Source organism: Ochotona princeps, chromosome 15 (assembly GCF_030435755.1).
Source record: "Ochotona princeps isolate mOchPri1 chromosome 15, mOchPri1.hap1, whole genome shotgun sequence".
Taxonomy (NCBI): domain Eukaryota; kingdom Metazoa; phylum Chordata; class Mammalia; order Lagomorpha; family Ochotonidae; genus Ochotona; species Ochotona princeps.
In genome coordinates this window covers 55,822,557-55,845,675 of record NC_080846.1, presented here as the reverse complement: position 1 = coordinate 55,845,675, position 23,119 = coordinate 55,822,557, and the positions used below count along the sequence as shown (strand labels likewise).

The 23,119-nt window shown below is 37.3% G+C and overlaps 1 long non-coding RNA gene across 1 annotated transcript; it reads left to right on the top strand.

The window, feature by feature from the left end:
- Positions 1–6,631: 6,631 nt before the first annotated feature.
- On the top strand, positions 6,632–18,124 carry LOC131482130 (uncharacterized). The gene is made up of 4 exons (XR_009246770.1): positions 6,632–6,747; positions 14,101–14,161; positions 15,116–15,151; positions 18,054–18,124. It is a non-coding gene; the product is annotated as an uncharacterized LOC131482130 (long non-coding RNA).
- The last annotated feature ends 4,995 nt before the right edge of the window (positions 18,125–23,119 follow it).

Below are 23,119 nucleotides of genomic sequence, written 5' to 3'. Positions count from 1 at the left end.
CAGAACAAACTGCCAGAGTTACGGAACAACAGGACTTTACGGAAGAACATGAGCGGGTGGGCATACTGGACTATGCTGGACTATGGGTTGATTTATTGGAAAAGAAATAGCAGATGCTGTTAGATTTGGTCTAGGCCTCCTGTACCCATCGTATGCCTTTCTGTTGTATTGTATGCATTTCTGTTTTATCAACTGTGCAAGTGCTAATTGTTCTCCCAAGCCTGGGAACTGCTGTCTGCTCATTGTTACTGAGCTAAGTTACTCCTAAGTTTATGGCCTCTTGTCGCCCATTGTGCCTTTAATGTATGTTTCACCTGTGAAGTGCTTTGTTTTCCCAAGCCCGAAAACTGCTGTTTGTTCTTTGCTACTGAGCTGATATTCACTCCCAGCCTTGGAACAGGGTTACCAGCCTCCCCAAGTATGGTTGAGCAGCTGCAGCAGACAAGGCGTTGAATGGCAGCCAGTGACGGGTGAGATGGACCGGGAACTGACCAACCTAGGACAGGGTCTCCGTCATGCTACGGAGGTTCCCGATGACGGGTAAGGCTGATAACCTGAGAGTCCACAACCTAAGACAGGTGCATTCAAGTCTGCTTTAATACAGAAGGGGGAATATGTTGTGGGCTGTGGAGCTGATTTACACGCCTTAAGCTGAGCACTCAGGAATTGGGCCTAAGGCAGTAGCACCTGGCCTTTGCAGACTCAGTGGCGTCCTATTGTCCTGTTGATGGGCTTGGAAGAAAGAGGAGATAATAGGGTAATAAAAGAGGCTTGTGAGGACGGCTGAGAAGAGAGTCGGCTCCCAGCACTTGTAACACCATCATGGTCTCCGTGTGTCGGTGCTTTTCGTTTGGTCCTTCGCCGTACCCATGATAGCAACTCCAGCAGACCGCAACAGACAGGCAAAGTAACAGAATGGCAGAGGGATAGAGGGAAATGGAGAGAGATGTGTTTCCAACCATTTTATAGAAAAAAATTCATACTATTGAAAACTTGCATTGATTTTAAAGAATTTTTAGTGACAAACTTATCCCTAGTCATTTTACATGAACTTTAAAAAGTATCTGTGTTTTTGTCTCAGAAAACTTTTGATTTTATATACATATGTAAATGAGTTAAAGAATACTTAAGCCTATTATTTTATACTACCCCAATTTGAAAATTCTTTGCAATAGGAGTCATCTTTCCTGTCTTTTTGATGTCTGTTATTGACATACCAGCCTTGTAAATGCATCTGTTTACAAACATGTATGATGAATTGCATTTTTTGTTGCGATTTCAGCTTGTTGGAGAAGCTAAAATACCGAAACAAGAGCTGAATGGACTTAAAGAGAAAATGACATTTATTTGCACTACAATACTGACAGACCAACCTATCAATGACAATGAAAATCAAATTGAGGTAAGTGACTCTACTGATGTGTGTGACTGAGTTGGGTAGAATTGTGTCTTAACTTAGAAACTTAAAAACTTTGTTTCCAAACAAAATAAACTGAAGCAAATCATTGCAATGGCAAATTATGAATTAAATTGCTAGGCTGGAATCTTGACAATATAGCTTGCCCTCTGCACCCACAATTTCCACAGCTATAGATTCAACAAACTGTGCATCAGATCTATTTGAAAAAAAAAATGTATTGTGTCTGACAGATTCTTCTTCTTGTGCTTATTCTCTAAATATATAATGCTATCACTGTTTCCATAACAGAGTTACTAAGTATCATTAGCAGAATAGAACTGAGTTAAAATGTAGGTATTTATGGACTGTTTGTGAATAATGCACTATTGTGCATAAGAGACTTGAACATATGTGGATTTTTGCATTTGTGAGTTAGAAGGCTTGTCCTTGAACCCTTCCTTTTGTGGATGCCATGTGAGAAATGTGTTGTTTAACTTTTTCTCTAAGCTCAAAGATTGACAGACCTTGAAATACATGTTAAACAGAACAATCCTAGCACTGTGTGCAAAGCTGTAGACCTTTTCGTTTGGTGCCTCAAACTCTTAAAAGTGTGAGGCAACTGAAGGATGGAAATTGTAGAGCAGAACAGATTTAAGTGGGGCTTTCCAGAGAAATATACGACACAGTCATGTGATATTTTTGTTACAGTGCTAGAAAATTTTTCTGCAATCCAAGAAAAAACAACCCAATGCTGGGAAACGTCTCATGTTCTAATTTGAATACTTCTTAAGAATGTATTTTATCTCAGTTGAACTCCTCACTTATGTTTTCTTTTTAATACATTAAAATTTGTAATCTTTATATCACAGATTGGTCATTATATAAAATATATACTTTATGTTAATGATCACTTTTATTTGTAGCAGATAATCATCTCATACAACATTTTGCCATTTTAAAATATGGATTTAGCAAGAATGAACTATTGTAAGATGTTTCATTAAGAATCACTAGTTTTGGTTTTATCTTATAGAGCTTAATAGCCACAACAGCCTTGCCTGGACCTTGTTGTAGCCAGCAGCCAGGAACTCCATCTGAATGTCCAATCAAGGTGGCAGGGATGCTTCTACTTGCACCACCTGTTGGTGCGGCGTTTAGGGGTGAATATGGTCATGGAGGAGAACTAAGAAGAAGTTGGAATCGGGAGATGTAGTGAGGATGGGAACCCAGGCATTCAGATGAGAATATGGGCATCTCAATGGGCTTCTTAACTATTGTGCCAAATACCTACTCTAGGTAGATTTATTTAAAAAGTGTAATTGTACGTCCACAAGAAATACATTTGGGCTGGTATTGTGGTACTGTAGGTGAAGCTACCACATACATGAGCATCTCATAGCTCCTTGGTGCAGTGTACTTGGAAAGGCAACAGAAAGATGGCCCAATTACTTGGACCTCTGCCACCCATGTGGGAGACCCAGATGGAGGTCCTGGCTCCTGGCTTCAGAATGTTGTGATAATTTGAGTAGCAAACCCGTAAATGGAAGAGTGCTTGTCTTCTCCTCTCTGTTGACTTTGAAATAAAGAAGTAAATCAATCTTAAGAGAAAAGAAATAATAAATGCACTAGTGTAAGTTATTACCTTCTGTCTTTTTTTTTAAAATCTCTGAACACTTTCTAAAGATGGAAAATTGCTCTGCCATCCTTGGAGAAGATATTGCCGATGATGACAGTGTGGAACAAGACATGAAGAGTGACTCGGAAAACGGTACTCCCTTAGGTATTAAGTCAGGATTCATCTTTTGATAAAATGATGGCTATTTCTTTTGGTTGTTCGCCTGCAGTCCTTGTTTTTGATACACTGTGCTTTGGCATGTCTGCAACACAGTGTCATTGTCTCCCTTTACATTTACCTTCAGCTGTAACACCTTCAACCAATCCCTTCAACTCCTTAGAGAGACTTGTAGTCTCCTTCCCTACTGTTCTCCTCACAGCTGATACATGTCTTCCTTACAGCAGTTTTAAAAAATGAATACCATAATCATTTCAGTGCTTGTTTTTCTCCCTATTGTAGGCTAAACAAATGGGTAGGTGACATGCTCAAAATATGAGTGCTACATAAAACACTAATTCATAGCTCAAGATTTTTATTAAGTTAAATTATTACACTACTTTGGATCATCACAGTAGTTTTTACCATTATCCATTGCAGTCGACCTGCCAAATGTTGGGTTAGCTGAAGCCATTCACTGTGTTTTCAAACCAGTTCTGATGACTTTGGTTTTTTCTTCAAGTGACATCTAGGGGCTGGCATTGTGGCACAGTGTTTTAAGGTGCCACCTGCAATGCTGGCATCAATATGAATACTTGTTTGAGTCCAGCCTGCCATACTTCCTTTCCAGCTTCCTGCTAAAGTAGCTAGAAAGACAGTGGGAAATGGGAGATGAAAGCACCTGTGTCCCTGCTGCCCACAAGGGAGACCTGGAGAGAGCTCTGCGTTCCTGGATGCTGTTTGTCCCAGCCCTGGCTGTTGATGTGTTAGGGATGTGAAGCAGCAGAAGAAAGTTTGGTCTCTGTCTCTGGTTCTGCTTTACTCTCCCTCACTCTCTATAACTCGGCCATTCAAAGAAATACATCTTAGAAAATTATTTTATTTTGAAATTGTTAGAGATTTACAGGAAATTTAAAAGTAATATAGACAGATCTCATGTTCCTTACAACAAGTTTCCTTCCTTGATGGTTCTTCCAAATGTTATGCTTTTTCCCCCCTGAACTACAGCTCAAGTAATAAATACATTCATGAAGAAAGATGTGATTTTTTAAATTGTGAAGGATTTCTGTATTTATTCATTTACTGAAAATGAACAATGACAGACAAGAGATGGGTGTTGAGAAATCTTTTATTACTGATTGAGTCCCCAAATGCCCATATCAGCTGGGGTTGGACCAGACGGAAGACCAGGAATTAATCCAGGTCTCCTAAGTGGTTGGCCAGAACCCAAGAATTTGAACTTTGATCTGTTGACTCCCTGGTACATTAATAGGAAACTGGACTGGAAGTGGAAGGTGTACTTAAAATGGTGTGTGTGTGTGTGTGTCTGTGTGTGTGTGTGTGATACAGCGATATTATGGCAAGAGAAAATTGCTTCTCATAGTAGGCTTATTTAGAAGGGGAATATTGCATGATTTTAGGCTTGAAACTGACTTGTTCTGAATCTCATTTATTATGTCCTTTTTTTCCTGTAAGTATACAGCTTATAAAAAACTGAATTTATGGGTGAGACAAATTAAGAGGTTAACAAAAACCTAAATATAAAGCGATATTTATAACATTTCTTTTATAGTCAGTTTTAAGTTTGAAGTTTTAAGTTGGGTTTTAAAAAGCATCTCATTTAAAAATTTTTAAATCACAGAATTTATATTAGTAAAGTATTGAAGGAAATATTTGAATGTCAATAATGATCGTTTTTGAATAGAGAAGCATGGGCAGTTTATAATCTAATCTGTATTTTCAAACTTCTACGCTAAATGAGCATTATCTCTAATAATGAAACACTGTTTTATAAATAATTCTCGGGCCTGGTGCGGTGGCCTAGTCCTCACCTTGAACGCACCTGCATCCCATATGGGCTCCGGTTCTAATCTTGGCAGCTCCACTTCCCCTCCAGCTCCCAACTTGTGGCCTGGGAAAACAGCCGAGGTTGGTCTAAAGCTTTGGGATCCTGCACCCGCGTGGGAGACCTGGAGGAAGTTCCTGGCTTCTGGGTTCATATTGGCTCAGCTCTGGCCATTGTGGTCACTTGGGGAGTAAATCATTGGACAGAAGATATTCCTCTCTGTCTCTCCTCCTCTCTGTATATCTGGCTGTAATAAAATGAATAAATCTTTAAAAAAAAAAAAAGTTAAGCTACTTATTCCACTGCTAAAAGCAATTATTTATTAAATTGATGTTGAGTATTTTCTTTTTTTAAAAAAAGATTTATTTATTTTTATTGCAAAGCCAGATATACAGAGAGGAGGAGAGACAGAGAGGAAGATCCTCCATCCGATGATTCACTCCCCAAGTGAGCCGCAACAGGCCGGTGCTGCGCCGATCCGAAGCCGAGAACCTGGAACCTCTTCCGGGTCTCCCACGCGGGTGCAGTGTCCCAATGCATTGGGCCGTCCTCGACTGCCTTCCCAGGCCACAAGCAGGGAGCTGGATGGGAAGTGGAGCTGCCGGGACTACAACCGGTGCCCATATGGGATCCCGGGGCTCTCAAGGCGAGGACTTTAGCCGCTAGGCCACGCCACCGGGCCCTAAGTAGCTTAACTTTTAAAATGGGTTGCAAAAGTTTTTTAAAAGTACAGATATACATAGTTTTGTGTGTATTCAATCATTTATTTTTAAGATATTTACTTAAAAATTCCTTGCATTTTCATTTAAATAAGTAGTGAGTATTTTAGGATAGTTATATACTCAATACATGTAATTACTAAAATTTTTGACTTATTAATACGATTTTGTATTTTTTCTTTTCATTAAGTTTGTGGTAGTGATTTAGTTTGTGGTAGTGATTCCTGCCACATTTTGGAAAATATATCTTTCCTTCATTCTATCATCAAATAACACACTGATTTTGAAGCACTCAGATTATTTAGAATTGTTAGTTTTCATTTTTATAGATTACTGTAGGTGAATTAGCAGTTGAAGGTAGGTTAAAGTTTATACTTTTCTCTCAGGCATAGTTTGATTTAAGTCTAGAGGACATCTGAGTATTTATTAGCCAAAAGGTCTAAATTCCTTGTATGATTTATAACACATATTATGTTTAAGCCTAAAAGTTATTGCTGAATGGAAATATAATACTATTGAGAGGCAAATTCTGTACTAGATAAAATGGATATTACTGATTGTTATGGAAATAGTTTAAGGAACTATTAAAAAATGCTTTTAAAAGCCTTTTTTAATGCATTTTAGCTTCTAGGTTGAATAATAGATGCTAAATTCAATGGGGGTTTTTGAGGATTTTATACGAAAATATGAAACAATATTTAAAATAGTAGATCTAGATCTTTTAACTATTGAAAAGCATTAGATGGTCTATTGTTGGAGCCATTTTAATTTTGTTAATTTTGTCATTAACTTATTAATTTGGTAACTTTTGCCCTCAGATGTTAGTGTGTAACTTAAAATATTCCTTCTGTTATGACCTAAAATTTTCTTTAGAACATATTGAAAGTCATCTGATTGAACAAATACCTTTGAAGTCAGAAGAGACACAATTTGGAAGTGAAATTGGGACACATCCGCAGGAAGTCCCAATAATGACTGAAGTGTATCAAGGAAATGACATGATGCCATGCAGGTAATAAAAATCATTGCCAACTCCATTGCATGACAAGTAAAATAGCCTTTGAAAGCAGAGTCATATATTGTATGTTCAAATTTCTGTGATTACTGAATATTCTTAATTTATGATTAGATTTGCTCATTCATTTTTTAGGGTGGAATACTGTTCACCCATTGGAAAGGCTGATATTCTACCATCTGCAACAAAGTGGTACCAAACCATCTACCATTATGCTCACTGAAAAAAAGCCAGTACCAAAGGGAACATGTGTTTTCTCTGATATAAAGAAACTTTCATGCAACATAGACGTTAAATAGCTATATAGGTAAACATGTATATACATACATTCCCTCTGATGAACTGTGGAATGGAGAGTAGCATAGTGGGAAGTGAAGATCCACTGCACAATGTGTCTCTACTCCTGAATAAAAGAACTCTCAATGAAAGCAGTTAAACATACCTAATAATAGGATGCTGGACTTTCTACCATTGTCTATACCTACAATGTGTGATACATTTAAATTGCAGAATGTTGGATGTGTGATTGTTGCTGAAGGGCCATACTGTTGTAATAACATGGGGGAAAATGGTGGGGAGGGGGACTGAGTAGTGGGAGGGTGGAAAGCATGTGCCTATGGAACCATAAAAATAAAACACACACACGCACATATATATATAATAAATTTTAAAAATATTATTTGACCTTAAGATAGTATCTTTAAGAGAGAAACTGGGGCAGATAACAGAAAGAAAGTGTTGAAAGTACTATTGGAAGTTTTGAAATAGTTCATAAAACCTTGTGTAATTTCCAGGAATTGGCTATTCAGTATGTGATTGCCTTAAATTAAATAATATTTGAGACTACGTCAAGGAATCTGAGCATGTCTGGTTTCAGTATTCTTTATACACATCTCCAATGTATGGAGTATCTCATTTAGAAAATTTTAAGTGTCAGTTAAATTTTAAATTCTTTATACACAACTCCAATATATGGTAAACTGATTCCTGTACCCTGTGCGAATTGTTCCTATGGAAGTATTCCTTGTCTTATTAACTAAGAGGAGTTAATTTGCCTAATTGATCAGGGTGACTTCCTAAGCCATTGCTGGCTTCTGTTTTGTTATATCCTGTATTGATAGGTATTTTATGGCTTTATTTAAAATACTGGAAAGGAACTTCTTAGGAAGGAAGAATTATTTTTGGCTAATATGCTGTAGGTATAGCGTCCAAATTAAGTGGATTGATATTTCTTACTACTGTATTGGAAATATTACTAGTAAATTACTAGCACTTTTCCAAATTTATTGTTGGAGAGACTGAAAGGCTAGAACCTGATAGATAAGTGTGCTGCTTTAAATATTTGAAGTAAGATACGACCATGTATTGGTCATATCAAAAGGGTTTCTTTTGCATTGATACTCTAATAGGCCCTCTCAAAATCAAGAAGAGGGTACATAGATCTGTTGTCTCATTGGAACAGGTGTCAATTAATGACCATCTGCAGGCTATGGAGTCTTCAAAAACACTCTTTTCTCCCATATCCATATTCATTATGAGTTGTTTCCTAATGAGGTGATTTCATTTTTTATACTCGCATGATGCCTCATATATAGTATCTCTTTCTAACCAGTATTTGCTATAGTGTGTAGGATGTAATACATTTATGAATCTCCCACAGGATTTCTTCCATAGTTAAGTCACTAAAATTCAATCCAGATGGATAGTGTAGTATCAAAGAATCACTACCTGTGAGCCCTGCCTGTGGATCAAATCACAGTCATGCATTGCACACTGTTGTTTGGGTCAGACAGTATATATGTGGGTGGTCCCTAAAGTTTAAATTACCTGGTGACATGATACCTATGTGAAATTTAGTGTATTTTCACTGTTCTGTAGGCACAGAGATTCCCGCTTCATACCTCATTCTGAACTACTGTATTATAACAATAGTATCCTATAGCAACAATCACAAGTCTATGAATCTTCTATTTAAGTTTATCTTGGCTTTGTAGGTATAGACAATGCTAGAAAATCTCATATGCTATTGTCAAAGTATATTTAACAGTTTCATTGTGAGTTCTTTTAGGGAGAAGAGGTGCATATTGGAAAGTATCTTCAATGATAAATATATGTATGTATATGTTAGCTTAGATATTGATCTGGTATTTTGCGTGAAGGTTGACATATCACAGTGAATATTTGATGTTTGTCCTTTGGGGATTGACTTATTTCACTGAGAATAATGGTCTCTAGCTGGGACCATTTTGCAGCAAATGGTAGAATTTGATTTCATTTCGGTGTCTATTATTCCATGTAGTAGATCTGCTACAGTTTCTTTATCCATCTTTTGAAAGGCATCTGGGTTGTTTCCATGCCTTCACTTGTATGGATCATGCTGCTATAAATATAGGGTTGCAGGTCACTTTTTCATATGCAGATTTCACATTATTTGGATTTTTTTCAGTATTGGACTAGCTGGACAATATGGTAGATTCACTTTCAGTTGTCCTAATACTCTCCATACTGACTGACAAAGTGGTGGCACCAGGTTGCATTCCCACCAACGGTGAAACAGGGTACCATTCTTCCCACATCCATGCCAGCACATGTTGTGAATAGATTGACAAATATAGACCATTCTCACTGGTATTTGCTGGAATGGTAATGTGGTTTTTATTGGCATTTCCTGAATAAATAGGGAGCATAACCCTTGGAGCCTGTGCCACACTGGGGACCCTAGGATGGCATTGGAGGGCCATTCCCTATCCCCAGGTGCTGAAGCGGTTGAGCGTCTGGGTGTTGCTCCCCTCCCATTCCCTGTTTTCCAAGACACAGAAAGTAGAAAAAATTTGAAACGATGGTTTCATCTACTTTCCCCTAATCCAGGACGCTTCCCACCCTAATCGACTGTGTAAACAAAATAAAAAATAAAATGTATATAAAGAAAAAAAATGTATCTGCATTTATCATGATACAAGACCTGACTTAGTTTCTTGCATTCATATATATTGTGTAATGGGTTGTAGTATTTTTGTAGTGCTGTTTCAGTCTTTTTTTTTTTTTTTTTTTAATTATTTATTATTTAACTTCAGTAATTACATTGTATTATGTGACACAGTTACATAGATACTTGGGTTCTCCCCACCCCTCCCCAAACCCTCCCACCATGGTGGATTCCTCCACCTTATTGCATAACCACAGCTCAAGTTCAGTTGAGATTTCCCCATTGCAAGCGTATACCAAACATAGAGTCCAGCATCTTATTGTCCCGTCAAGTTCAACGGTTTCTTAGGTATACCCTCTCTGGTCTGATGACAGAGCCAGCAGAGTATCATCCCAGTCAATTGAAAGCTCCAACATACCATCAGCAAAAATTTACATCATTATGGAATTAATTGACATAGTAATGAGTAACCAATATGTTAAAAGTAAATGCGGGTTCCCAGCCACCTTCTGTGACCACCTCACCTATACTTCAATTTTAGTTTATACACAACATATAACATTCAAAACATAACATGTTATACATAACATCATATCATCTTAAATTAAGGCAAACATGTGGTATTTAACCTTTTGGGATTGGCTCATTTCCCTTAGCATTATGGTTTCCAGTTTGGCCCATTTGGCCACAAAGAACTGCATTTTGTTTTTTTTAATAGCTGAGTAGTATTCCATGGAGTAGATGAACCATAGCTTTCTTATCCAATCCTCTTTTGATGGGCATTTTGGCTGCTTCCATGTTTTTGCAATTACTGATTGTGCTGCTATGAACATAGGAGTACATGTTGGTTTCTCATAGAACAAGTGTTCTGGATATATTCCTAGGAGTGCTATTGCTGGATCATACGGTATGTTGAATTTGAGTTGTTTGAATATTCTCCATACTGATTTCCATAGAGGCTGTACCAGCCTGCAGCCCCACCAGCAGTGGAGTAGGGTTCCCTTTTCCCCGCAACCTCGCCAACAAGTGTCCTTGGTGCTTTTATTCATGTGGGCCAGTCTTACTGGCGTTAGGTGGTACCTCATTGATGTTTTAATTTGGATTTCCCTTATTGCCAGGGAACTTGAGCATTTTTTCATATGTTTATTTGCCATTTGGGTTTGTTCCTTTGTGAAGTGTCTGCCCATTTCCCGAGAAAAGATCACATACCGGGGAAAACCAATCAGGATCACGGCTGACTTTTCTGAAGAGACCTTACAAGCAAGAAGAGAATGGACAAAGATCTTCCAAATCCTGAATCAGAACAACTGTCAACCAAGACTATTGTACCCAGCAAAGATCTCATTCGTATTTGAGAACGAAATCAAATACTTCCACAGCAAAGAGAAATTAGAAGAATATGCCAGCACAAAACCAGCTCTACAAAATCTCCTTAGAAATGCACTAATTCCAGAAAAAAAGGAGGTGAATCATAAGCAAAGATGGCAAACAGGAAGGTCTCCCCACTAAAGTCCACACAAGGAAGGGCAATAACACAGATATCAACACCCACAAAAACAAGTATGGCAGGGCAAAATCACAACCTCTTAATTTTAACTCTCAACACAAATGGCCTGAACTCACCAATCAAAAGGCATAGATTAACAGAATGGATTATCAAACAGCACCCAACTATCTGTTGCCTACAAGAGACACATCTAACCAGAAGAGATTCAAAGAAGCTGAAAGTGAAAGGTTGGAAACAGATATTTCATGCCAATGGACGAGAAAAAAAGGCTGGGGTAGCTGTCTTAATTTCAGATGATGTGGACTTCAATCTGACACACATCAAAAAGGACAGGGAAGGACATTATATATTGGTGAAGGGACTGATCCATCAGGAAGTAATTACCATTGTGAACATATATGCACCAAATTCAAACGCACCTAGCTACGTGAAGCAATTACTCACGGACTTAAGGGGAGACATAGATATGCACACAATAATAGTGGGTGATCTTAACACCCCACTAACAACTATAGACAGATCAACAAAACAAAAACTCAACAAAGAAACAACAGAACTCATACAAACAATAGAACAACTGGACTTGGTTGACATTTATAGAATGTTTCAGTCTTTAAGCAAGATCATTACATGTAAGGCCTAAGGATAGATTCTGATACAATCTCAGGGCTTCAAAAGCCACTTATCATTGCAAGAAGTATGCACACTAATAAAAATATTACTGATGATACTACTAACATAATTAACTTTGGGTACAGTATGATTTTGTTACTTTCTGATCAGACCCAGAAGCCAACTCAAGATTTAAAAGTGATATAAAATGATTCATTTTCTTATTTGAAAATCAGCATTAGAGAGAGGGCGAGGGACCTTGCATCTGCTGGTTGAAACTTCACATACCTGCAGCAGCCAGCGCTGTGCCTGGCTGAGGAGCTGCATGAGGGATTCCCACATCATTAACCACCAATCTAAAATGACTTAAACATGGTTTATTGTGACTTACTCCTGTGTAACAAATATAATGTTGCTTTATATGGGAAGTCTGGATAAATGTTATGTATTCTCATAATTTCATTTTTGCACCTTTTAAATTAATTTCTATGTGAAATTCCTACACAAAACTTTGGCATCTGTTGTGATAGCAGTGGTATTTTAGATGGTTTGCATTAAAATTTGAGTTTATAATGTTAAATGCTATGTTTATATAGCAGTTTTATGCTGTGTTTGTAATGATAAGAATGGAAATACTTTTGGGAATCACCAATTTTGATATAGTTAAGCAATAAAATTCAATAAAATTGTTTTATGATGTGTATTAAGGGAAATGTGTAATATTTTTGCTTAAGGAAATTGCTGGTAGAAGAAAATTGCCAACTAAAGAAAGAAGATCATATTTTCAAAGTGGCTGATAATCTTAACTGTGAGACAGCAGCAGTCAACAGTTACCGGTATTAAATGCTTTTTCTTTTGTGAGTTGGAGAGTAGCTAAAAGCTCACTACCAGAAAAATAAGAGAAAATGCACAGTTAACATTATTTGGATAGGTATATGAAATTTTTAAAAATTTATTCAATTTTCTTGGAAAGGCAGATTTACAGAGAGGAGATACAAGGAGTAAAGATCTTTCATCGGCTGGTTCACTCAAGTAGCTGCAATAGCTGGAGCTGAGCTGATCCAAAACCAGGAGCTTTCTGAGTCTTCCACATGGTTGTAGGGGCCCAAGACTTTGAGCCACCCTTCTTTTCCAGGCCACAGGTAGAGAGCTGGATGGGAAGTGGAGCAGCTGAGATAGGAACTGCTGCCCATATAGGATCCCTATGATTTGCAAGGTGAAGATTTAGCCTTCACACTAGGCTGTTTAAAAGTCTCTTTTCATTTATTTATTTTATTTGAAAGTTAGAGGTACAGAAAGACAGATAAAAGTTAGATTGGCTTGGCCGCATGACCAGAAATAGAGCTCCTGTAATCTGAATGAGTGGCCTATATGAGATTATGAGATTATGGTGCCTCAGAGGGAGACTTATCCCATTATGCCACGGAGTCAGCTTTGTTTACAAGATTTTAAGTCCAGCTTTAACCTTGGATCCTTCTTCAGTTGACCCAAGGAACTAATGTAAAAGCTATAGACAAAAGGCAAGATTCGGCTGTATGTGATTAGTTGTGCATCACGCAAAAAGCAAAGTTGGATTTTATCTGAAAGATTTAGCTTGATAGTCTTTTTTAATTGATTCATGTATTTGAAAGGCAGTGAACAGAAATGAGGAGAAACATGGAGCAAGGAACAATTAGAGAAAGGATGAATGAATGAGTCTTTTACCTGCTGACTCATTCTCAATGACCACAGCTGTGGGTGGGACAGTCTGAAACAAGGAGCCAGAAGCTTCCTGAGGGTCTCCTACATGGGCCCAAACACGTAAACCATCTTTCTCTACGCTCCCAGGCACGTTGGCAGGGAGCTTGATAATGTGGGGCAGGTGGAACTTAAATGAGTGCTCATGCGAGATGTGGGTGATGCAGGAGCATAGCAGCCTTTGATCACCTTGTCACAGTGCTGTCCCCATCATTTTAATCTTGCAAAGGTAATGAATAACATTTGTCAAATAGAGGACATTAATTTTCTATGATCACATGAAGATTTCAGATGTCCAAATAAGCCTCCCTTGATCAGACTTAAAGCAGATATACACACAGTCTAAATCTTGGGATGACCTTTGTTTCAGGAGTGCCTAAATACTAGAATATTAACATCAGATCATGTTTTTTTTTGAGAACGTGATAATTCCTCATGTTTATTTCTCAATGTATATAGTTTTGGGAGTTTTTTGCTAAGAATAGAAAACTCTTGATGTAAATAATGTTTTATGAGTGTCCTGGGTATTGTGCTTACACATTAATGTAAAAATAATTTTTCTTCATAGATGGAGAGTCAAAGTCCTTGAACAAGAATTGGAAAGAACAATTGATTATTTTCAATTTCAGGTATGTGTGTGTGCATGCACATGTGTGTCCCATTCATTATTACCAGGTACAGGTGTGTGTGTGTGTTCATGTGTGTACCATTCATTATTACCAGGTACAGGTGTGTGTGTCTGTGTTTGCATACATGGATGTATGTACCATTCTTTATTATCAGGTACAGGTGTGTGTGTGTGTGTGTGCGCATGTGTGTACCATTCATTATTACCAGGTACAGGTGTGTGTGTTGCTGTGTGCGTACATGGATGTGTGTACCATTCTTTTGTACCATTCATTATAAACAGGTACAGTGTGTGAGTGCACATGTGCATGTGTGTATCATTCTTTATTACCAGCTGCAGGTGTGTGTGTGTGTTTCTGTGTACCATTCATTATTACCAGGTCTACATATGTGTGCATACATGCATGCATGTACCACTCTTTACTATCAGGTACAGGAGTATGTGTATGTGTGTGTGCACATGTGCATGCATGCACCATTCTTTATTACCAAGTACAGGTATGTGTGTGCACACACAGGCATGCATGTGTCATTCATTATAATCATGTTTAGGTATTGTGTACATGTGTGCAAGCACAAATGAATTGCTCCATCAGTTGTACACTTTTGTTTAGAATGTCACATGTGGCTAAGACATTTCAGCAGTTTCAGGATTTCAAAGAGCTTGACACAAGAATTCTTAGGTATCATGTCCCCTGCTTTGTTGTAAAAGTACATTAGATTTCACAAATGAAAATTATTGACCAAAGAACCTAAAGTGGAAGTGTACTAATTATATTTTAATTGTCTTCACATATACCTATAATATGTGATGTGTACATGAAAATTTGCATCAATATTGTTGTTACTGATGTTAGTGATATTTGGAATAGTTTTGACTTGAGTTATTTCCTAAGCAAATGATAGGTATGTTTTTATACAAGAAAAGCATACATTTAAAATATTCTGTTTTTTAGATTATTTATTTGAAGAAAAATGCAAATGACAATTGGGTAAGTATCAAATTCCCATAAAACTTTTTACCTTTTATAAATCAAGTTATGATTTTACTTCTAGAAGATAATACTGAGCAACTAAAATGAAGAAAATAAATTACTATGTAAAAGAATCACTTTATTCTAATTGCACCAAAAGTGGAATTACCCTTCTTGTGAGAATTAACACATTGACCAATCCATACAGTCTAGTTTTAGCACGTTGCTATTTCGAAAGGAACCTATACTGTCCGCAAGGGTCAGAAGGATGTGATGTGCATATACAAAGATCATGGTCACAGATTCACATTTTGGGGGCATTGGATTACCCCTTGTTATTTATGAAGAAATAAAGTTCTCTGAATCATTTTAATCGTTTGTAAACAATGGGGTGGATAAAGCGCTAAGTTAACTAAGCCCCTTCTAGTTCTAAAATTCAGAGTTCTTTAAATATTTATTGAGTTACTCACTACATATTAAGAAGTGGATGATTGTGAACACTGGTCTGTGCTGCAGAGGAACTGCATGAGGTTATGAGGTGTCTTTCGGGGAGTCCCTGACACAGGTGGAGGAGGCTACTTTTGCGCCTTTTAATGTTCTAGGCACTGTACTTGAAAATAGTGTGAAATAACGTCCATTAAGTCCACTTAATAACTGTGAAGTAGATTTTATTATTACAGATTTTATAGATGGGACAACAGCCCAAGGTCACATGACTAGGAAGTGAAAAGTAGAGATTGCAGTCCTGATCTTTCAGAGCCTAAGTCTTGTGCATTTTCTGTCACTTTGCATTGAATTTATTATTTAGTAAGTTTGACTTTAAGTTAAAAGATACAGAAAGTGTGCCATCTAGATTTCAATGAAGCAGTATTTGTCACATCCACTACAAATAGCATATACTTACTGAAAGTTCACATCAGGGCAGTTATTTGATCTAGCATTGACCTAGCATTTTGGATGCCAGTTAGAATGCCTGCATCACATACAGGGTATTTCTCTTGAACTGTTCCTTCAATTTCCTTACTTCCATCTTTGCCCTGGCCCAGTTCCAGCTCATGTTGGATTTGGGAAGTGAAGCAGAGTATAAGGAGTTTATTCCATCGATCTGCCTCCTCACAAAAATAAATATGGCAACCCAAATTCAGATGATGTACAAAGCATGCATTTACACACATTTTGAAAATATTTCTAAGATTTGCTTACTTATTTGAATGATAGAGGGGGATGCAGAGAGACATTGAGCATTCTTCCATCGGCTTGGCTGGTTAACTGTCCAAAATGGCCACAAAATGTGTCTAGATCTGATTGTATCCAGGATCTAGGAACTCCCCATGCAATCTCCTATGTGGTTGCAATGAGCCATCATTCCTTGCCTCTAGATCACATTGGCAGGAAGCTCTGAATGAAACTTAGAGTAGCTGTGACTTGAACCAAGTTCTCTAATATGCATGTTGTCTCTAGTCCTGTGGTGCCATGAGGATTACTAAAAGCTCATATGAGCATTTCACAAAAAGTGGAGTACATTATATCCTATCTATGTAGCCTTATTTCTTAATGTGTTACAGGTGTATTTTTGCCTTTCTAAAACCGTTTTTATATCATTTTATGCTACAATTCCATAGGCCCTGAGATTTCCCTTACCCCTTTCCCAAGTTCCCTTCCCCTACTGAGTTCCCCTATATTATTACTATAACACGCAATACATAAACAGCCATATGTCCATCATTGTAGGCATGGACCATGGCAAGGAGCCCAACTGTGTAGCCTTATTTCTTAATGTGTTACAGGTATTTTTTAAACAAATATTTCATAATTTATTTTAAAAAGTCATGTTCAATTAATCTGTTCGTTTTTCATTCTTTCCCTTGTAATTTCAAATAATTTTGGTTCCACATATCAATAGGTCAGTAGTTTATTTTAGTAATTATCTTTGGCATGATTTCTTAGTAAAAATTTGTTATATCATTACGTGTAGGAATAATATTTACACATGTATTTTTATATGATGGCAAGGTTTACAAATAAGTGATTCATTTTGTAAATATTTATGTGGTTTATTTCTGCAAGCTGTTTCTACCATGCAGTTCACTTTTTAATAAATAACAGAGTAATTACTTTTATTTTTTAAAAATGCAGATTAATTTCTTTTTATTTGTAATAAATTATAAATTAAGTGACTTTAACTATACTTATGTGATAAGCCTAGTGAATCATATGGTTTTCCCAGTCCAAAGTTTCACAAAATGATTGTGCAAATGATGTGGAGATCTCTCAGAATGAGGTTAACCTTTCCACATGAATGGTTGTGATTATTGCATGCTGTTGATATTCACTTGGTTGTGCAAGCTTTGTTCTCTGTAACATTTGATTTTATCTTTACCTCGTACTAAATAAAATGGGATATGATTTATGCAGCACCATGAACTTACTGGAAGTACAACATGCATTGATAATTTCATCTACTTTTTAAAATAGCATTTAACCACATGCTGCAAAACTGTTTTAGACCTTTATGGTTTCACAGAATCATAGTGAATTTTCTGTAGAGATGATCGCCTTGAAGCAAATATACAAAGCTGGCATGTGTAATGATTCTGAGTCTCTGTTGCCATTGCCTGAAGCTTGCATCCTCCCACATTGCCCTTAGCATATTACTTGACTAATCAAACAGTCCTCCATCTCACATCAGAGAGCAGCATTCATTGGCAAGTGCACAAGTCATCTCCAGTTTTAGGCCCATGTCATCTGCTTACCTGAAATATTTCCTTTTCCAAAAGATCCTTCAACTCAAAATGTTTTATCTGCATTTCGTTTCAGTGGATGCATACATTGACAGCGATATTTGTATGCTGTAGGATGTTCATGCTCATTTTCATCTAACATTTGTCTGCATGTTTCTCCATCTTTTGTTATTTTTCAGTGGGCAGCTCGGTTTGCCGAGAGAGAACTCCATGACTTAAAGAAAGAATATGTTTGTAAAAGGAAAAGGTAAGTTTCTTAATGGTAACACTTAACAACTTTTAGCTCTTTTATTGTTACTTTCTTGATTAGATAATATTGTAGGCTAAATAATGAAATTTCAGTGATTCCAGCATTTTTTCATTGTAAAGTATTTACAATTTTTAAATACTTAGGTTACCTGACATATAAGTTGAAAGAAACTTCATTGATTTTTATGTATACTTTTATGTTTTTCAGTATTTAATATGGACTAAGCTAGTCATTTATTCTAGGATTACTAATTGAGAAACATGCTTAAATCTCCAGACTGAACAAGTATCTTTGCAGTGAAAAAGGCAAAAATTCAGAAGCTTCAGGAAAAACTTAAATAATAAGTGTATAAAGAAAGTGAAACAAAATGTCATCAGTGACAAAGAGTATAGGACAAGCTGCACTGGATGCCAAGAAAACTAGACTCCAAAGCCTAAGTGTATATTTCATATTCTGTTTCTGTGATTACTAGACATTCACAATTCATGATTCATTTATAAAATATTATTTGATCTTTAACACTTTCCTCAAGAAAGTATTGAAAGTAATATTTGACATTCTAATCTATTACACAAAGGCTTGTGTAATCATTTTCATGTGAATACTTACTGTCTGATCACCTTAAATTAGATCACAATTGATGCTATCTGACTGGGTCAGGGGATTCAGTTCCATTTAATTTTGCACTCATCCATCTCTAATATGTATAAAGCTGACACCTCTCCTTTGTGCTAATTGCTCCTGCCCAGATATTCTATGTCTTAGTTAAATATTCATTTGTCTAGTTTGTCAGGGTGAATCCTCAAGCTATACTAGACTTCAGTTTTTCTATCCTATATTAATAAGCTCTTTATGACATTTTAAATGCTAGAGAGGAACTTCTTATTAAGGAAGATTTCTTTTGCCTAATGGGATGGAAGTACATTATTCAAAATTGAGTGGCCTCATGGGTTCTGGCTTGGTGAGGGTGGAGAACAGTGTAGAGACCATTTATCATGGAGTGGGTCAGGAATCAGAGAGAGACTGGAAACATACTCTGCTTCTATAACTTTCTCTCTCTAGAGATCTGCCTTCTCTTGGCAACCATTCAGGGACCTACAACCTTTCTTTAGGTGCAACTAGCTTCTAGATGATATGATTTGATTCTGCCTCCACCATCAATGAGCTATCATTAATCATTAGCCTTTCTACTTTGAAAATAGAAGATTGAATTCAGGGAGGCAAATAATAACATTTTTTACTCATTTTATAAATGTAATTTGACCACTTTTATGGTCTCTGCCCTCTTTTTATGTGTTTATTTGGAGATTCCCAGTGCCGCTCTCCTTCCTCTCTCCTCATTCTACCCCATACTATTTTCTAGTATGTTATTACAGTAGTATTACTCTTTAGCAACAGCCATGAGTGCGTCATTTGTTGTTGAAGTGTATCATGGGGTTGTAGGTATAACTAATGATATAGAATCTAGTATCAGACTGTCACGGTGTACTTGACAGCCTTACTTGGAGTCCTCCTTTCAGTTGGGAGTAGAGATGCAAAGCAAAACATATCTTACATTACTGGTGTGCCATCCTCCATTTTCAAATTCATCTATTGGAATATATGTCTATACTTTTTACCCATATTTCTATTCTTTTTGTATTTTGTGTGAGTTTTTCTCATCAGAGAAAATATATTATTTATTTTGGGGGAAACTACATCCAAAAAGTAGATGCACCACATTGTTTTTGTTTTGTATAACCAATTCCACTTTCAAAGGGTACCTGGATTGTTTCCATTTCTTTGCTGTCATGGATTGTGTTGCTGTAAATATAGGTATGCAGGTCACTTTCTCATATTCCGATTTCAATTCATGTGGATATATTCTCAGAAGTGGGATGCCTCAATCATATGGCAGATCAGTTTCCACTTGCCAAAGCACTCTCCATACTGATTTCCATAGTGGCTTTACAAGGTACTCTCTCCACCAAAATGGAGCAGGTGTGCCCTTCTCCCTCATTCTTATGAGAGGTGGTATTAGTAGATTTCTGTGTGTAGGTCTTTCTCACTGGAGTGAGGTGGGACCTCAGTACTGTTTGTATTTGCATTTCTCTAATGGCTATGATGCCTGAGCGCTTTTTCATGTCTGCCAGCCATTTGAATTTTTCCTTTTGACAAATTCCTGCTCATGTCCTTCATCCATTTCTTAATGGAGTTGTTTGTTTGGCTGTTGTTTGAGTATCTGATGCTCTCTGTAAATCTTGGATGTTATTCCACTATCTGTTGTATATTGTGCAAAGATTTTTTTTTTCCATTTGGTTGATTTACAGACTGTTTTTCTCCAAGCTGCCTACTATTATTCTGGTGTAATCCATTACCACTTATACCTGAGTCATTCCAATAGCTTCATGAGATCTTCCTGTTTTCATTGTTGTCTTCAAAGAATCATTCCCTGGCTACATAATTAAAACATTATGTGAAACCCCTTTTCCTATTCTATCCTTTATATTTTTCATAGCCCTTATTATTTTTGTTTGTTGTCCTTATTGTCCTGTGAATGTTTGTTAAAAGCGTTTTCACTTTTAAGGTAAACTTTTCTCCTGTTTTGTCTGTGTCTAAAGCTATGCAAGCCTGAATTCATGTGAGACTGAAGCTAGAAACCGAGAGCTTCTTTCAGAGCTCCAGTTGGGTACAGGGACCCAGCTACCTAAACACTCTTGTGCTGTTTTCCAGGCTGTATTTGCAGGGAGCTTTATTGGAGACCTGGAAATAGCCAGGTCTCAAACAAGCACCCATATGGAATGCTGGTGTCACAGGCAGAGGCTTAACATACTATACCACAGTGCCAGCCTCAGAGATTTCAATTATGAAATATTTCTGTAGCTCATGGTTTTCATCATAAAGGGCAATAAAATACAACAATTTGATACTTCATTAGTAAATTAATTAGTAACTTAATGAAGGGCATTCCAGGCTAATTTTTAGTTTCTGTTTTAAAAAATTTCCTGCTTGCTAACATTTGTAATATAACATCAGTGCTAACTAGTAATTTATTAAGCATATATTTCCAGCTGAGATTGAGCAAGGCAAAATAAGTTTCAGTTCTCATTGTATAAACAAGTGTCTAATACACAGTATGTATTGTGCCACGTTTCAGTGGTTGTTAGTTAATTAGCTACTTTGATCCCCAAGCATAGTACAGAAATGTCTTCCACTGTTCCTAAGTGTAAGAATGATACTATGTTTTTTAAAGAGGATGTATTTGTGTCAGATAATTTTTGTTTTGGCGTTAATTACAGGGCTATTGACTCTGAGCCCAATGTTAATAAGTCAATAATACTATATTAAATGAATCACAACTAAAGCAAACCTGTAACATAGTAAGTATTGGTTGACTGATGAAAGTGTTTTGTTATAATCTAGCGTGAATGTTGCCTTGTGTTATCCTTAGAAGTACTTATACACCATTTAATACTTCAGGATTTTATCACTGATAAAGTATTTTCTTAATTCCTTTTATGGTCTAAAGTTAAATACCAGGGAACTCAGAATTACTGAGGGAAAGAGAAAGAAATTTATCAAAAGAGAGCAAGGAAGATGAACTTGCTGCTGGTTCATTCCGCAAAAGTCTGCAAGGCAACAGAACTTCTCCCGGAACAGAGATCTATCTACTGTTTCCCCTCCTAGGAGAGCTGAAATAGTCAGGGCTGGGGCAGAGCACACAAGCTTCAACCTGGTCTCCCACTTGGGTACTAGGCATCTCAGATATCAGCTACCCTTCTACAGGAGCTGCTTTAGTCATTAAGATGAGTATCTGCAAGGCGTATGGGCAGCTTATGTAAAATCTAAGGGCTCTATAAGTACTTATTATTGCAAATAGTATGCACACTAATAAAAATAGGCAGCACTGATTATACTACTAGCAGAATTTACTTTGGGTGTTGCATAATTTTGCTTCTTTCTGATTTGAACCAGAAGCCAACTCAAGATTTAAAACTGATATAAAATCATTTATTCATTTACTTATTTGAAAATCAGCATGAGAGAAAGAGCAAGAGAGAGAGAGAGAGAGAGAGAGAGAGAGAGAGAAACCTTGCATCTGCTGGTTGATACTTCACATACCTGCAGCAGCCAGCACTGTGCCTGGCTGAGGAGCTACATGTGGAATTCCCACATCATTTACCACCAATCTAAAACAACTGGAACCCAGTTTATTGTGGCTTACTCCTGTATACCAAATATAATGCTGCTTTATATAGGAGTGGAAAAATAGTATTTGTATATGTTATTTCATTTATTTTACCTTTTTAAATTGCGTTTCTTTTATGACACAATTTCAAAGACTTTGGGGTTTCCCCAGCCCCCCCGTACCCTCCCCCATGGTGGCTTCGTCCACCTTGTTGCAGTATTATAGAAAAATCCAGTCATGATTCCTTCATTGCAAGCATGTACCATGCGTAGAGTCCAGCATCTTATTGTCCATGTAAATTCAACAGTTTTGAGAATCAAGATGGTGGAATAGGGTATGGACACATTTAAATGGATGGAAAAACATTTAATCAGGATGAAGCAGAGAGGACATATTTCAGGAAGTAGGAAAGGACAGAACAGCAGAGGGGTACCTGGAAACTGACAGACACAGGAAAGCACAGGGTACAGCAGTGTGGTGTTGCAGTGACTGATACTCCAGCACTGCATTCTGAACTCCACCAGCCGTCAGAACTCCAGCAGCAACCAGGTGGGAAGAGACTTTCACTGGGAGCTTGGGACCTGTCCGTCCTGCTGGTCTGTTTGACCAGGAGCAGAAACAGAGCAGCAGATCTCAGATGGGCAGTGAGAGAACAGGGTGGATTTCACAGCCTGGTCAGATCCCTAGAGCCGAATTGGGCGCCATTTTGCATAAGGGGGAAAGGGCAGGGGACAGGATGGAGCATGCGCTGAGCTGGGAGTGAACTCATTTCTGGTGAAATGACTTGGTGAACTGCAATGATGTGCCATTCTATGGGTTCCACCCGG